The sequence below is a fragment of the Anas platyrhynchos genome, chromosome 10 (assembly GCF_047663525.1).
Source record: "Anas platyrhynchos isolate ZD024472 breed Pekin duck chromosome 10, IASCAAS_PekinDuck_T2T, whole genome shotgun sequence".
In the NCBI taxonomy this organism is placed as follows: Eukaryota; Metazoa; Chordata; class Aves; order Anseriformes; family Anatidae; genus Anas; species Anas platyrhynchos.
The window spans coordinates 1,026,442-1,044,981 of record NC_092596.1 but is presented as its reverse complement, the minus strand read 5'-3'; the positions used below and the strand labels follow the sequence as shown (position 1 = coordinate 1,044,981).

At 41.1% G+C, this 18,540-nt stretch overlaps 2 long non-coding RNA genes across 5 annotated transcripts in view; one reads left to right on the top strand and one right to left on the bottom strand.

Moving 5' to 3' along the window:
* Nucleotides 1-18,540, bottom strand: part of LOC110353177 (uncharacterized) — a 130,907-nt gene that overhangs the window by 63,256 nt on the left and 49,111 nt on the right. The gene's annotated exons all lie outside the window — the stretch shown is intronic.
* LOC140003322 (uncharacterized) lies at nucleotides 7,501-10,857 on the top strand. The gene is made up of 2 exons (XR_011811793.1): nucleotides 7,501-7,702; nucleotides 10,667-10,857. It is a non-coding gene; the product is annotated as an uncharacterized lncRNA (long non-coding RNA).

Sequence of the window (18,540 nt, the reverse complement as noted above, 5' to 3'; positions counted from 1 at the left end):
TTTAGAAGAACGGTGCGTAACAGAAGAATGAGATAGATAGATTTCTCTCACCTGAGCTTTCAAATAAAACATCTTTGCATTCCGTGCTGGAGAGACATTTTAATGCAATTGCCAGCTGCCTTTCCCAAAACAAAGCAAAGCACTGATAGGCTGAGGGGGTAGGCTGGAGACACAATAGGAGGCACCAGGCAGCCCAAGAGACCAGAGTGACCTAATGCTACAATTAGCGTGCATCTGCTATGAGACTGAAATGAGGTGTCCCACAAAGCCTGACCAGTGACACCTTCCTGGAACTATCCTCTCTGTGCCACTATGTCCTTGTTATATTAGCTTGCAGTTCTGACTCAAAGCAAGGTTTTTCTGTCCTTGACAACAACCACAAAGTCTTCCTTATGCTCTAACACTTTTGAGAACATTTTACATTCATTTAACAAACCAGGACACCAGCAGGGGAGCCTGAGAGAGATCCGCTCACAGCAAACAAAAGGGGTGGTAGTATTTCTAATTTTCCTGGCACCTGCAAAGGTGAATACACATTGATGTCTGAGTACTGTAACTTTTTAAAAGTAAATGAGCCTTGAAGATAATCTGTCAGCAAAAATGTACCCAAGGGCTTGCTTTGCAATGTTTCTTTTTTAAAGAATGTTTGTTTTAACATTATTGTTGCAACCAGTCAAAGAAAAATGTACAGCCATCATAAAAGATATGAGTAGATACCCAGTTGTTAGGGCTGGTTTAGGAACAATCATAGGAGTGATGGACTGTGCGACCCTGGAGAGGTTCCTTCCAACCCTAATGATTCTCAGAATTGATTTTCTTTTGCAACTCACTTTCAGTTAGTGCTTTAGAAAAAAAAAAAATAAATAAAAAGGGGTAGATCAATGCTAGCTTCAATGACACAGCTATTCCAGCTCCTGCAGCATTTTCTCACCATGGCAATCTCTTTATTTTCTTACTTGTATGAAGACCATTCTCTACTTCTCTGTTCCTGGTTGTGCATAAAAATAAGGGGTTGAACTCCTAGTTTGCTGGACTCCGGGGTTGAATGCAACATTAATACAAATTAGTTAGCAGATAAAACTCTGAGTAAACCTCTCAGAGAGCGAGTGTATAGTTATTCTGCCTGTAGTTCAGGAGACGTGATCTTTTCATTCATTACCATGCTTGCTAAATAGAGGCTCCTCTTGCCAGAAACTAGAGCAGAACTGCACATAGAAGAGTGCCTCAATTTCTAGACAGATGCATGCTGTAAATTTAATACTGCAGGGAATCAGCCCAGTTCTGTACAAACTGGTAGTTCCACCACTGAAGGGTGGCAGACTCTAAAAGCCAAATTTCCAGAACTTCCTCAATTCCAGTCTGCAGTCCAACAGGAGGACACCACGATACCCCTGACTCCTTCCCTTTTCAGTCCACTGACATAGCTCATAAACAAGAAAAAAAAAAAATAACCCTAAACTATCTCCCCTATGCCTTTCTAAAAACTTATTTCTACCTTGTTTTTCTATAGCTGCTATCTTTTCCTTTGCTATCTCAAGATCCAGCTGGCAAAAGGGAGCCAGAAACCATCAGGCTGCATCTATGCTACAAGGTCCTTTCATGCTGTAAATCAAACCTGTGGCCTGAGCCTGATGGTGCTGAAACATTCACTGCTCACTGAGAGCCACCACACTCTGAAACACCATCTACATGTAGGAAGACTCGCTGACCTAACTGATACCCTGCAAGTCTTTGCCTCCACGCTGTGGTGTGCATCTGCCACTCGTCACACTCTCAGCTGTTTGCCTTTGATGAACAAATTACCACCCCAGCACCCACTGTGCAAGAGTTCAGCTCTCCAAGTTCTGCTAACTTGCTGCTTGGCTCACTGTCTGAAACCAGCTGCCTGCTACATCTGTGGCAGCTCCTCGAGTATTTTCCCACACACTGCCTAAGCATGGGTGCCTGTATGGACTGCGGTATTGTGGCTGGAGAACAGTAAAAAGTAATACTGTCTGCAGATCAGGTAACAAAAAAAATGAATCATGTGGACTCTGGGGTTATCTCTGTCTCCTGAGTCATGAAGATTTGGGATGAGATCTAGAGCCTAGCATCTGGGAGGAGCACAGTTGAATACAGAACAGTTTATGGGCATCCCGGGATCTCCCTATCAAGACAGCTGCCCAAGAAATGAATTGCAGAGCAGGAAGCCCAAACATTTCTTCATTTCTTGAGGGGTCAAGCTGTTTGGTGGTAGGTATAAAGAAATCTGCTTAAAAATAATAATTAAAAAAAAATCAAAACATCATTGGTTTTAGCATGTCGCATGGTGGCTTTCTCCAAATTGCCTCCCAGAGACATTCAGATTAAGCACAGGACAGCCTTCTTTGTGTCTTATTTTTGAAGAGAAGGAGCAGTGAGATGGAAAAGTGAAATCAAAAAGGTGTAACACCAAATGCTCAACAAGACTGAATGCCGAATATTGAAATAGGTGGTTTATAAGACTTGGGCCTTTCTACCATGCTATTACTCATGAGGTATGAGGGTTTCAGGGATACAAGATGTCCTGGAGCAGCGGGAACTGAAGTGGGTAGAGGGACACGAGCTACCCCAGGCTCCTTCTTGGTCTGCCCCATCTTTGGTCTGTAGCACCGTCCCACCTGGAAAGCAGGGAGTTGCTGCTCGAGCTGAATGCTATGCAGCCAAGCAGCACGATAAAGCTGTAGAGAGTCAGCACCTCGTGTAGAAGTGTCAGCCATTACAAAATGACAGCACAGATGCACTCACCTTGATATAGTCATCCCTGAGAACACTATCCTACTGCTTCATTTCTCCTACATACTTTGTACCTTACTGCAGGCAACCTCTCCCTGGCAAGCCTGGTGGAAATCTCCTTCAGGCAGAGTTAGCAGAAGTCTCCTCTAGTATTTGCTATCTCTCTTATTTTTGTATTTCTCACTTTAACAGTTCTCCGTACCAATGAGAGCACAGAAGGAAGCTATGCAGACAAAAATTGGCATGTCTGTACAACAGCAAGGCTGGCCATGTTTTTTTAACAGGTTTATATATGTTTATATTAAATGTTAGTACTAACTTTTGCTTTGGCGTCTCACATGCCAAGACATCTCTTCAGCTCCACAGGGAAGAAAAAAGAAAAAAAAAAAAAAAAGGAAAAAAAAAAAAAGCACCTCTAGCTATTATCTCACCTCTGACTCATGATGGCAATGTTCACTCCCTTTCTGTATTGCTCAGATAGCCCATAAGAAGTTACAGCCCAGGACCTGGGATTCCTTTGATTTGTCACTCTTTTGTGTTGCCCCCAGCTAAGTGTAAGTGTTGATGCTAAGAATTAGCACAAGAAGTTTTCCTGTACTTACCTGGTCTAATTTATCGATCTCCATAGGGTGGTTCATAAATTTCTGCACTCAGAGTATGCTGTCTTACTTTGGTATGATGGGATATCATCTGCCTTGTGACAATACAACCAACTACTTTAAATTACAGAACTAAGACTGTATTTTGCCTTTTGCATGCCATCTTTCCATTCAGCCTTCCAGATTTGTCATCACTGTACATTTTAACCAGTCCAAAGTTAACTGTTCTTTGTAAGACACTGACAAAAGCCATGGATTCAAGCACTGTCCTATGTCCGAAAAAAGTCCCTGGCTTGTGTAAGGCTTTTTTCTCATAGTACTTCCTTTCTTATCACACACATATGCACCTTTTTAGCTTTGTTTTCTTTTTCTGTTTTTCCCTGTTAATACCCAGGAAGGTATTTTTTTCTCTTTCTCTCTCTCCTTCTCTCTTTTTCTACCCTCCTATACCTCCTGTCACTTCTCAGATTGTCAACTCATCAGGAAGAAATATATCTAATACAATATAAGGAGTTGGTCTGCTATGTTTGTAATTTATTTTATCCCAGTCTTAATGTTCATGTTGCATTTGCTGTTTTCCAGACAGGCAGCTTCTGGTTGATAAATGTATGGAAGCAGCATGCATCCATAAAGTGCTGCCACTTCACATAACACAGCATTTGGCATGGTCTCAAAAAGTGTTGGTGGCTGTTCAAGGGAATTCAGGATTAATACCAGCTGGTCTCAGAGTCTGTTGTTTTGAGTCTCCTTGGTTTACATAAACCCACTGCTTCACTGACACTGAAGTCCTATGTGATGATGTGGAAATACCAGATGACAGTCTGTACGTTGTTAGTATATTGTTTTGTAAATCCATTATGAAATTTATTTATTCCACTATCCCATATGACCCCACTTCTCATTTTATAGTCATAACCTAACCTTCTTGACTAATCAATTGCTTATATTTTTCTGAGGAAAGTATATTTATTTCAATACTTGATTTCAAGCATTTGCAATAACAGTATCTATAACATCCCTTCAAATATCAGTTACCTGCTCCTGCTGCTTTTCTTCTATTTCTTCAGGTAGTGTAAGACAATTTCATTTTCTCTTGAAGAATTGCAAGGCATTTTGGACAAGTTTCTGGGTTAAATTGGAAGGTGCAGTAGGTAGGCGTACTGTTCCTGAGCTGCTAGTACTGTGTAAGTGCTTGGGAAACCCTGCAGAGAAAGTCCCCTTTTTAGCTGCAGATCCAGTCCAGAATCTATCTCTAATGGTAGTTATGCTATGAATAAATTGTTAAAACTGCCTAAATATCTTGACAATAACAGAAAATTTGACAAAAGTTCTAAAGAGTTCATTTCAACATTTCCAAAAATCCAAGTTTCTGGAACTTACTTTAAAAAACAGTATTTATACCTTGAAAAAATCTGATCTACATTTGCTATTGAATTAAACGTAAAAATAGTAAGAAAAGGGTTATATGGAAGAAAAAAAAAAAAAAAAAAAAAAACATTCCTTTTTTTGAGCAGCTGTCACCCTAAACAAAATGAGACAGGCAAATATTCTGGAAGGAGGCAAGAAAAAAAGTATTTCTTCTGCTTTCTTGTTAGTGAGAACTTTTCATCCAAGAATGTTAAAAAGTTTTTGGAAGAATTGTGTATTTCTCATAATGCCTGGAAAAGCAGGTGTTACTGTGGGCAATGGGTTCAAACCTCAGCCACTAGAACACTTCCCCAGAGGAAAAAGTTTGCCCTTGTAAGATTTTTGTTCTTGACACAAGAGTTGGTTGATGTACTGTTTGCATCTCACTGAAAATCAGTGTTAGGAGGAAGAGGAGCTATGCTGGGATGTTTCACATGCACTAGCTCTCGAATTATAGAAGAGGAGGAGCTACAATTTGACTCTTTCACATCCTGTATCTGACTGACAGATACTTTTTACAAAATAATGTTCCAATTTTCCTGGTTTACTAACCCATAAGAAATAGTTTTCAAATGATGAGCTACTAAATGCACTAGCCTCCTCGTCATACTCACAAAATATTTTATCCACAGAGGTTTTCATGTTCTGTCCCACTTAGACTTTTTTTATTACACCCTTTAAGTATCAGATAAATACCAAGTAGCTCTTTCCTTTCATGATAGGAGATAAGGAATAACATAACCCAGTCTTTTTCCATCCACAGCTGGAATATCACACACATTGTCAGGTTAATTGCATTCATTACTCAGATAGAATTTCACTTACTAGGAAAACCTACTGAGTTCATAACACTAAATACTTTTCCCATCTGCATCATAGCACACAAGTGAATGAACTGATGCATGCATTTTAGTCATTTTTTCTGTGTGTGGTTTGTTTTATTTAAATATATACACATCTTAACTATACAGTGAAACTGCCCAAAGCTAGGTTTCAAATAATTTTTTTTTAGTAGCAATATCAAACCAGCAGCACCCTACTGCAACCACACACACACTGGGGCTCTTTTTTAGAGAAGGTGTACCAGGTTCACTGATTGCCCCAAAGGAAGTTATAAATTCATGTCCTAGGAGCAAGGATGTCAGGCTCACTCCCATGCCCACACAAGTTTTATGGTTTATTTTCCATTGACTTCAGTGACATTAGATTAGGCACACCGACAGAAACATTATACATGTTCCAAAAAGCCTTTTCAAATGAGTGCTGCATGACAAATTTTGCTCAGAATTTTCTGTTCTCATCCACAGCTTTTACTAATCAATCATTGCTGAGACAGGCTTAAAAGACAAATGAAAATACACTGTTTGGAGCAGAAGGCAGAAACACTGAGAACACCGATTTTCCAAAATATTTTGATGTCAAGGTTTGTGTGCCATCAGGGGCTAAAAAGGAATACAAGTAACCTGGAGAGAAATATAACCTTTAGGTTCCCATTGAACTGAAAAGAAAAATGCATATCTATTCCAGAACTGATAAATTAATCCATCATCTAACAGCATAATACTGGTTTTATCATTTATGCCAAGTGCAATTAACATCAGATAGGGATGGTCCAGTAAAATGGCTTAAATAATGACACCACTCTCTAATGGGAAGTCCTACAACACCCTCCCCACCACAAATACATACAAAAACAGCAAATTAAAAAGCTCTAATAGTAGTCCATCTATTGACTTTACACATTATTATCACTCATTGATTGCCATCATACGTGCTTAATTATGAGGACAATGGTCTGACCATTGCATTTGCAGCATCTATAATTGTGCAGGCTTTTAACAATGGACCCTGGTAGTCCATGCCAACTGGTCTCAAAAATTATAAAATAATTAAGAGAGACCTGCAGTAAACACTAGCGTTGCCTGAGACAGACGCGCTCAGTGTCTGTTGAAGTTCTTTCACACCAAGCCTCTGCTTCAGAGTTACACGGTTCTCCAGAGTTACAAGTCCTCTGCTTTGTTAACAGTAAGATAAGTGGTCTTCGTTCCCACTACCTTTTTCTGCTTGTCATTTCCATTGATTCAAATTCAGATTAATATAGCTAATATTGCACTCTAGCAGTAAGGTCTTTTTGGTTGACTTCTTTAAAGACTCTTAATTGGTTCAGTCAGTTATGAATTACGGGCTCAACACAAAATACCTTGAATTTAAGTGGACAGACTTTCCTTGTCATGCAATAGCTTAAAGTCTTCTACCAGCAAGGGAATAAAACCAAGCCTTTTGTCATCAACTTAAATTTAAATTCCTACCCTTGTACATATCACAGCAGATGTACCCAGAAATTCAGCAAACTTTACAGCCTTTCTAAAGAAGAGTAAAAATGACTTCACTGGGATTTCCTCTTTTTTTCCCCTCTGAAACATTTCAAGAGAGCTCTGGAAGGAGATTAAATGCAGGAACACCACAAATGGTCCATACACTTGGAGGTCTCAGGCTCCCTTTTACTGCACTTCTCTTACACCTCACATAGAAGCTTTACTCCCCACACCTGATGAAATCCTGTATTTTTGTGAATAGCGCAGCCATGGTGGAAAAGAATTGATTTGACTTTTACAGAAAACTCAGGAAAAATAAATAAATAAATCAGAAAACCCCAAGCAGTTTAGTCAGATGCATGGTGTCCTTGCAAACACCTTAGCATGTGAAGCCCCAGCTACATGTGTAATGCCCTACACAGCCAAGGACTCCTTTGTATAGTCAAGATAATAAAAGTCCCACCTCAACTTCACCCATCTTCCCTGTAAAACTACAATTCTGGTGACCTCCAAAACGGAAATAACCGTCATGAGGAAAGGGAGAGAGTCAAGGAGAATCCTTGGCCTGGATCTATATGGAGTGGAAGAAGCACCAAGACGTCAAAGCCCAGAAAGTGGAGAGCTGTGGTAGGGAAACGGGGGAAGGAGAGGAAAGAGAGGCTGTCCTCCTCTGCTGCTGTGGCAGAGGGGAAATTTCAAGCAGTCCTCCAAATAACAAGAGAGGTTGAAGTTGCATGGCCTGTGTTTGGTGCTCTTAGCCAGTTTAGCCAACAGCATTATAAGGGAGGTGACTGGCCAGGTTAAAATCTTTTTAGTCTTAATATTTCAGGGCAAGGATCCTCCTTTCTTCTTTATAACTTTCTCAGCACAATGAAGATAAATGCCTTTTTTCCCCATACAATGTAAAGAACAGGGATAATACCTAGGGCAAATGAGGTGGCTGAATACATTGGGGGGGAAAACAAAACAAAACAAAAAACCACCACTATTAACATTATATTTTTTCTTTCCCAGTGCCTACTGTTTACTGTTCAGGGTATTTAAGGCTTGAGTTTTGCACTGACTTCCCCAGGACTGATGACAGGCTTGAAACTAAACACACGTTTAGATGCTCTGGCACAGCAGCGACAATAAGCCCAGCACAGCAGAGGATTAAATCTCAACTATAGTCACCAGTAGGATATCAAACTACAGCCTTCATGTTGCTTTATTGATAATTTTTGCATGTATGTCTGTGATCAGTTACAAGGCTCTGACATATGGTGGGTGCACCTGCTAAGTTAGCTGGGGCTATTGTCTCAAACAGCAACGGGCACTTACAGAGGAATGTGCCAGGGCTGAAATAAGGGATTATAAAGCCCCTCATGCTGCACTGCTTTGCATTCCTGAAACAAACACAGCACCGCGGCACTGTAATAATCTCAAATAAACAGTCTAAAATGGTTTGTAAGCATGCTACAAAATAGATTCATCTCTCTCCAACAGTTAACCAAATTTATTAATAATTATCCATGATTCAAATTGGTAAAATATATTTTTTATTATTTTTTTAGGTGCTTATTTGCATGATTTGGGGTGGAATACTAACACACCGCTTATCCACCAACTCACATGTTCATCTATAAAATTATATATATTGTGTAAGAAACTGGCAACTGCATCTGCAAGGGGGAACCATAAAGTTCAACTACTCTTTATTACAAAGCTCAGCAATAGCATTCACACTGTTCCTTTAGCAACAAAATCCCTAACCCATATTCTCTGCATTTCCTGTTCACGTTAACCCACTATCCAATTAACATCCCGTTAAGCTGCTCACCTGCAGAGCCATCTATTCTCTGGCCTCTGCAGCAGAGCTTTAATCCCTTTGCTCCATGCACCTGATGGCAGGACTCACATGGTTGTAGTTCTGGATGCTTTTTCAAGCCCAAACAAATTGCCTCTCCAGCATGCTTCCCAGCATATTTAAAGAGGTTATTATTTACCAGATCTTTTTGGCTCTACCTGTACACCCGATTTGGTAGATCACACCTGTAGGCAGGTCTTTAAAACAATCTTTACATGGATCAGATAAGGTTATTTACCATGTTTATTCCTCTGTGCTTCAACCGACTTGTTTTGGCATCAGCCTCTTCTGCCAGCTTGGCAGCAGTGCACCATCAGCTCTGCAGCTGCCTGCACAGCAATTCTGGAATGGAGCTTTTTAGGACAAAGAATCATTGAGACTCCAAGAAATTCAATATCCCAGCTCTAAACCTGTAGCCACAACCACAAAACAGGTGGATCTTGTAAGAATTCAAGTTCTTCTTACCTTTCAGGTAACTAACAAAGTGACTGACTGCTTCAGTCATATGCAGCAAGAAGACAGCTTCCAATACATGAATACAATTAAATCCAAACCTCCAAATCTCGTCTTCCCTCTGGACTTGATTTTTTTTTTTTTTTGTTATGTTCTGGGTAGCCATAGCATTCTATCTTGTCACAGGTAATACCATACCACAATTACAAGAACAATATAACAGAGTATTTTCAGTTTATCCACTTTATTTTTCTATGGATACCAAATGCATAGCTAGCAACGCTGAAGTAATTAGCACAGTTTCAGGTTTTCTTTCTGTTATTTCCATAACCGTCTCCATACTCTGGGGTTCTTTTTACAAGACTTAAATTGCTCCCTGTGCTTACACCTGAATACATAGAATGTATAATTTTAGTGATGTCTTTCAAACCCAGCCTTTTGAAACTCCCCTGTCCTAGTGCTGCTAGCAAGCTCTGTCTACGGAAAATAGGAAAACTCTCCAGAGCATGTTACCATCACCATCTGCCAGAGACCCCGTGCAATATTAGTCAAAGCATCTTTAATAATGCAACAACGGTCAGCAGCCAGCAGAATATCAAACTGGATTTTGAAGAATTATGAATCATTTTCTCCATGCAGATTTCATAGGTATTTTTTTTTTTTTTTTTTTTTTGTGATTAATTTTATACCAGCAAAAGTTTTTATTTTCCGGATATGCCAGAAAAAACATATATTTTTCTTATCAAATGAGAGTAAGCACTTGTGTATATACATCACTGCTCATATGTCAGTGTAAAAAAATTAACATAGGGATCAGGTACCACGCTGTCTGCCCAAAACTAAGTTGATTTCTAATAATTCAATTAGAAATTGCATTGTAGCCGCAGCTGAGAGAGGTGGAAGCCAAGGCTGACAGACGCACAAGCTGCCCCCACTCCAGCCCATCAGACATGAGCAGCTAAATTCCCTATTTTTTCTTTTTGTGCCACTTGAGTTAACGTTGCTTCACAACTAACAATCCAGGTTTTTTCCTGGAATAATTCAGGATGTGATCACATAACAGGGCCCTGACCTTTTGGCTACATAACATTTTCATGATCAATAGCACAGAAATTAATGTGCTTATCATAACAGCACATTTTAAAAATTTCATACACAGTCATGAATTACCTCCAATGCCCATGATACTGTTTGGAAGTGCTGGTCCAGTGCTTCCAAAATTCTGCACAGAAATAAGTTGAACTGGGCAGCCTGAAAAATCAAACCCAACTAATTTCTGCTGTTCTTCCCAGGTCGTTAATCTTCATGGGACAAATTACCACCGGCAGCTCAGCAGCGTGGCACTGATGGACTGGGCAGGCAACAAAGCCACTCTGCCATAACTGAGAGGAGTATTTGCCTTGTATCCACTGCATTTCTTCTGAAACTTCTCCTCATTTCCTTCAGCACTGTGGTGCAAATTATTATAATCTATGACTTTTCATTGGCCTGTTGTCAGAACCATCCGTTCCAGCTCACATTGAACGACCCTCTGCTGACACCTACCCAGCCACTTTGACTTTCCCCTTCTCAGAGAGATGAGCTCCTTTGCATCACAGCCTCCATTTGCTGAGTTAAAGGCTTGAACTTCCTTTATCACTTCTTTCTCCCCTGTTTTCTTAAGGCCCTAAAGCTTCAGTGCTAACATTTGGGTTTTCACTGGCAAATGGAGTGACACAGAGCTGTGCAGGAATCTGACAGTGTAATTTTAATATCAAAACTAAGGTCTGTTTGCCATGGTAAGGAGCATACATACAGCAAAAACACATGCTGCCATAACAAAAAAGGGAACAACATAAAGTATCAGTGCTAATAATAATAATAATCTGCATGAGAGAGATGGAGAAAGAAAGAAAAAGAATACAACCTTCAACCTTCCCTAGGCAACTCAAATGCCAGAGCATGTACAGTATAGTTTGTAAATCTTTTCATATTTAAAGCATGCTAAAAAAATAACATAAGTATCTAAATAGGTAATCTTTTCAGCCAGACACCCACACTGATATGAAACACAGGCTGTTAATTTGGACCCCACCGAAATGCCTCAGGGGAGACCAGCGCTGCCCAGGGATCCTCTCTGAAGGGGCAATTCCAGAAGTGGGGAGTCCTGTCCCGTCTCCCCTTCAACTTTCATTTCACTCCTTACTACCATAGGAACATGGAAATAGTTGTCTGGCCATCTGTGTGTTTCATTTTGAGGGTATGTTTGTTTAAATGGTGTAATGATGGACAAGCTACATCACTTAGGACCAAGCAACTTTGTGAGCTTTATCTCTATATACTTGTGTTTTTCTATCCTATGTTATTCCATTCTGCGTTAGAATAGCAGAACTATTCTAAAAATGTTTACAACCTTAGAAATGACATAGGGTCCTGGTATAGTCTTAGAGGCACAATATTAGCACTAAACTCAAAGGTTGCTAGCTGAGTTCAGGTGGTGGTGGAGGGGTTGTTGTTGTTTGTTTGTCATGATGTGAGCTCCCATCACAAATGCAAAGAGTGACACAGAAACCCAACTTGTTAAAAACAAAAAAAAAAATAAAACCCTAATTAGAAACACAATACTAAGAAGTCTATTTAATTTTCCCAGGCAGAATTTATGCTCTTTTGTGTGAGGTATGCTGTATGCACAAATTACCCTCAGGTCGCATTTGCTTTTGTCTGAAAGCTTAAGGGGAAAAATACACAAATCTTTTTCTTTAACCTGTAGCAGTACAGTCAAAGGCACTGATGAGGTCACAACAGTACATAATAAACATTCAATAAAGAAAATGGTGCCATATGTTCCTCTTTCCCTGCTCTACTTAGTTCTCTGGAAAATGATCAACAATAGTCACAGCCTAACTGCATCATATTCTTCTGGTATCAAATGGGGTTAAAAAGTCATGTAAATAAATATACATGAACTAAACAGAAACAGCTGGAAAGTTCCCAGAAGGGACCTCTAACAACCTCCAAGTTGGACGGACCATGGTAGATCAAGGGATCATTATTAAGATTAAAGGCTTACACCAAACCTGCTGTGAAATTCAATCTGCTGAATTTAAAATGGTGATGGCACTAAGTGGTCACATTTATTAATTCTTAAAAAGAAAGGTGACAAGAGAGGCTACATTTTCTGTGTTCCCAGTGTGCGTGGTGCTATTTGCTGAGACAAACAGCTCCATAGGTGCCTCCTATGAAAATCAAACATTTCAAACAACTTCTTTCTTGTACTGATTTTCTAAAAAAAAAATTACCAGCATCGTTAGTACTTCAGATTTTTTTGTTTTGTTTTTCAATGGCTATAGACCAACCTCTTTTTAGAAAAACACTATAGCAGTAATTTGAAGCTAAATCTGAACTCCTAAGAGCAAGCTGATTTTTTTTTCCTCTCTTTTTCCTTGGTAGTTTGACCTATGCTATTCCAATTGCATTTGATGGGATTATGCTGTTGTGCCTAACAAATAACTAAGATGACAGCTGAGTATGCAAGCGTGGCTTGGTGTCTTACCATCCTAGTAGGGTAACTGCTCTCTCAGTTGTGTTTCTAAGCCAAGTTAGAGAAATGTCCTACAAGTCCCCTGCAACAGTCCCTTGCTCTGCGCCCCTCCCACAGGGATATGTTAGCAGGGTGTTTGCACTGCCACTGATTTCCCCACACAGATTGCCACCCTCCATAACTCACTCAGCTTCAAACCTCAGATCTGCCACCAGCCAAAGAGTCCAAATGTTCAAAATCTCAGAAATCTCTCTTGAACTTTCTGCAGTTCCCCACTTTTGAAGCTCAATCGCTTATCTCCAAAGAAGACAGCATGACAGTAATTAGTTATACGTGTTGAGAGATTTACACTTGTTGACAGATTTGAGAGAGTTCCCTCCAAAGACAGGCAGTGAAGAATTTATATATATTTGGAATAATATTTAGACTTCTGTGTTGGCTTTGCCATCTGTATTCATTGGCACTCACAATCCCCAGGCAAAGACCTCTGCTGGCAATGTAAATTAGGTCACAGCAGCCTTGGTCCTCTGGGAATGCCGGGAAGCCTCCAAACTACTGAACAATAAGTGCAGGCTGCAACTGGGAAGGAACATCCCCTTATTTGGGGCTCTATTTTCTGATGATGACTGTGTCCTGATCGCTGCCACTCCAGCCAGCAAAGAGCCACGCCGTGTGGCCCTGTCCCCAGCACTTGGGCTGGCTCAGCCAGACCTCTGCCCACAGGACAAGTGGAAGATTTGGATTGGAGCAGCAAGAAATATTTTACATCGTTAAATTCTGTTGCAACACTGAAAAAAAAATTTGCCTTTGAAAGGTGATTAGAAACTGTGACAAGACCTCTTCTATGACAACACACTTGCTTTGTGCTTCAGCCAGTTTCCGCATCGAGGCCCATTGACAATATTTTGGAAGCCAATCAAACCAGAGCTACGTTTCTAAAAGCCTGAGCCAAAGAGGTTACACTCTCATCTGGCATATGGCATCATATTTCTGTGGGCTGTAAAGCTGCCATTTCAACAGGTCCCTCCGAACGGCCTGCTACCTGTGTGCCAAAAACCCAGGAGCTTTAGGAAAATCTGTCACAGGCCTGCAATGAGTACAGCTGAGGGATCTATTTATAGGCAGGTCATGGGGTTCAAGCTTTTAGCAAAGGCAGAAGTTTGGTAAAAGACATGACAGGGAAAGCGAAACTTTAGACAGCTGTGAAGAGTGAGATTTTCTTTAGTTCTGCTACTTTTAGAAATGCATCCATTTTTGCTCACACTGTGCAAACTACAGAGCTTTTCTATCTTGCTTTAATCTCACAACATTTGCGAGTAGGGCACATACTTGGGAAACTTGGAAGAAACCTACTCACCAGCTGGGCTTCCCCATGGAGGTCCCTCAGTTCCTCCTCTCTGTGACACGGGCTTGGAAGCTAAATCATTATAAAGCACCTCCACGAGCTGATTTGTGAGAATTATTGTTTCGGCGAGTAAGCAAATGTACTTCTTTACTCTTGATATACAGCCTCATTAAGTTTTCATAGAAGACCTGCATTATTCAAGTCCCTGTTGCCTCCTGAGACATGGAGGTGTAGGCATTTCGGGTGATGCTGCAATGCCCCTTCAATGAAACTTGCAATATAGCTGCTATTTTTAACAAGAACACTTAGCAATGGAGCATGTGAGCTGCTTTTGCCGGACAAAGCCTGCTTTTGCTGAAAGGAGAGAGAAAGCCAACCAAAGGGTGGAAAGGAGCCTCCATTACATGAGGTGTTCACCTGCCTTTCTGGCATGCCTGGCTTGCAGAGTGCTTTTCAGAAAAGAAGAATACAGCCCAGTAAGGGTGTTTCAATGAGGGTCTTGGAGCCGGAGACTTCTTTTATAATCTAACTGTAGTGTGTGGAAAGAAAAAGATAAGAAACCCAATGTATAAAAATATTTATTCCCACTTGTTTGGACTGACTGCTTGCTATAAAGCATCAATCTGCTATTATCCTCCTGCCAGGTAAATAGGCAAGGCAGTTAAAAGTGACCTGCCAAGGAAACTTTTAACTCCGGAGTACATCATCACAGCAGATACAAGATTTTCCCTGATGACTGCAAATTACTCTAGGACTGGTGGCACACAAAGAGCAATGCACTCTACCCGCATACAAGAGCGATTCCACTTTGCATGCTAACAAGCCTTTTGTAGCTTGGAAGTATCTAACAAAGCAGCTCTGCAGGAGGCCCATTGTGTTAGCGTTCATTAAAGGAGCCAGATCTATAGATTAAGCCAAACAAAATGGTAGCATTGCTGCCTTGGCCTCCAGTTCCCTCTGACCTCCTGAGCTTTACGGGAAGCTCTGAAATTAAAAGCATGAAGAAATTAGAATTTAGGAAAAAAAAATAAATAAAAAAATAAAAAAAAAGGAACAATTTTAAATGTCAGCGCTCAGACAGAATTAAGGCAGGGGTTCTAGAAAGGGGGCTGCTCTTAGCATAAACCAAGGTTGGAAGCCTCTGAAAGCCAGCCAAGAGCTGTGACATCGCAGGAGACACTGAGCAGTGGCAGCAGGGCCCTTGGGAACCTGTGGTCCCCCAGCAGCATCCTCCAGCCCCCAGGTAGCGCCTCACTGCCTCACCTGCAGACAAACACCCTGCTCCATTCCTCCAGCTCCCGTCAACACAAATGGACCGTGTTTAAGGCTCGCATCTTAGTTGAAATAAAATTGCCAGTGAAACTCAGAATAGGATGTAACTCACCAGCCCCGTGCTACTTAAAATTAGTTGGCATGGGTAAGAAACTGTGCCAAGTACAAAGGAATCAATGGGGCTCCTGGTTCAGATAAGCAGGTTTTTGTCACCCTTCCTCTTCTGGAAGTGACTTAATTGAAGGCTTATACTAATTTGATCAAACTTCTGCTCCATTTAAGGATGTGACCCCACAACAACAAAGAGCCCTTCTATAGCAGAGCACAGAGAAAGGAGGAGGCCTGAGAAGAAAGGAAAACACTTCTAGAAATGAAGAACTGGGACCAGCTGTAAGAACTGTGAAGCACAGAGGCTTGGCACAGTAAAATCAGAGTATTTCTGCTATCAGAATGGGAAGTTATTACAGTCTGCAATCAGAAAGAAGATGAAAGCTGCACCAATGAAGTGAAGTGCCAAACTCACACTTGAGAACTAAGTGCCTATTAAAAAGCCAGAAATCAGATAGAGAAACATGCAAGGGACAAGGTTAAATATCATCAAAGAGAAGGATTGAAAGAAGGTCAATAACTGCTAGGACAGGAAAGGAAGATGAATAGAAAATTGTTCTGGACCACCTCAACCCTCTGCTTGGCAGAAAGGTATTGATGGGATTTGGAGTGACCAAGAAAAATGTGAAAGCTGTGTCCTCCTTTCTCTCACAAAGTGAACCAAAAAAAAAAAAAAAAAAGAGGGGGAGAGAGACAATGAAAGAAAAGCCAAAGTCAGGGAAAGCTACTTGAAAGTTTCTGGGGGTGCTTAAGACAAAGGACAGGCTTTAGATTGGACACTGTAAAACTGACTTTTTAGAAAAGTGCTTTACATACTTGTATAATACAAATCTGCATATAATGACTGGACAAGGAACAGACCTGTCAGTGTACATTAACCATACGGTACCAGTTTTTTACTTTTGATAGAGAAAACCTATTTGAAACCCTTTCAAAAACACCCTGTAGGTTGTCCAGCTTGCTCAGAGAGACCCAGAAGAGAATACTACATCCTGAATACCGCAATAATCTCATCAAGAAAAACAAAGCAAGGACTAAACTCTAAAAACTTCTTATGAAAAGCAAGGAAGAAGAAAATTCCTCTGGTAAGACAGAAAATAAAGCATCTGGAGCATCTAGAAGTCTTGCTTCTGGCACAGGCTACTCATGGAAATTTCAGCCCCTTTATCACTCTGTACTTCACTTCCTCACCGGTACAGCAGAGGTAACAAGGTCACTGCTTTTTCTGCCTAGGTGCAAGTAATTTGAAGTTGAGATTACCTGGTAAAGCAGGTGACTGTGGTATTTACTGCAATGAGTACCTGAGGCAGCTTCTCAGTATCTCTAATACACGTAACTTAACTCCTTTGTCTTTTCAGCTCCTTTTTCTGCAGCATGAGCAAATCCCAGCATGCAATGGGAATTTGTTGGGGTGTTTTGTCCACTAGAATCTTCCCAGAAATAGGTAAGAAGAAATGTCTGGGAGAGAAGGTGGAACAGCCTCCTGCCACAGGGAGCACGAGTGGGATCAGGAGGGGCCTTGGAGGGGGCTCAAAGCTACTGCTGCCAAAGCCCCAAGCAGAGCCACCAGCCAGGCACAGGAGAAGAGCATCCTGTGCCAGGCAGCAATGTGCTGACCACTCCAAGCTCAGCAGGTCCTTCAGCTCTACAAGGGGGTGACAGATCCCTCCCTGTCCCTTCTTTCAGGTCCCATCACTTTTTCCTTCAATGCCCCAACACCAAGTTGCTCACTGAGAAATGTTTCCAGGAACTACAGCCAGAGACCAGTGCAGACATGTCCAAACCGTGACAACCATCACAAATGCTCAGACCCAATCTGCATTCCCTTGGGAAAGCCACACAACCGATAAAGTAGGAGAGGACAGATACATTTCTCACATGTCAATGTGTAAAACCAGGACAGAGCTGGTGGGCAGAAATGGGCTGGTGCAAGAGGCAGCTCCCGCCGTGCTTGCCCCGTCAGCTGTCTGCAGACACCAGCACATCCTGTAATTGTCCCGTCTAACATTTCAAACTCTATATATTGAAAGAAAAAAGCTAGGTAGGATCAAGGACAGCAGGATTCAGCTGTCACAGTGATAAAAGCTTGGGAGATTGGCTAGATGTGCACTGGATTCAAGCAGGCAGCTCAAGTGAAGCAGGAGCCAGCAGGTGACAGCATGGCCACAACCCTGAGCAAACTGAGCCCCTCCTGGGGTAACAAGCATTAAACAGGGTTTTGGCAATGTTTGGGGGAAAGATTGAGCTGTAACACCAGTGACAGAAAGGACAGAAAGTCTCATTTTCTCTGGGTTTCCTTGCCTATCCAATGGGGATGACAGGTTTTGGAAAAGACACAGCACATCAAAGGATTTTTTTTCCTTTTTTCCCTTTTTTTTTTTTTTTTTTAAGCTTAATCTCCATTGCAGGATTAATTGTGATGAATCCTCAATCAGGATAAATTCAACCTGCGTGATGAATTTAAAGAGGTGAGGAAGACAACAACTGTTGGAAAGCACCCTAAGCAAATGATGGATGAGGCCAAGGAAACAAATGGATGGACTGTCAAACACACAAACTGACAGTACAACGGGAAATTGATGGCAGCTCTTTCAGCCACAGCCCAGACCTACCACACTGCCTTGAAGCATCATTAACTTTAGTATAAAAGCTATGTGCTACAGAGACTTTATTAGGCACAATCACAGGTGTTTAAGAACTTGATGAAGTATTTTCTCAACACAAGTGTTCTTGTTGCACACTCAGGTGCCTCACGTGTATACCAGAGTGACCTGGTGTGTTTGACATGCTGCAAGCACATGGGGCACTCTAGTAAATGGCTTGCCTAGCCAAAAATAAAAACCGTGTCTAGTCAGGCAAAAATAAAGTCCATTTACACAGGTGAAGAGGCCAATGAAGTGCTCGTGTTGGAAACAGTGCCT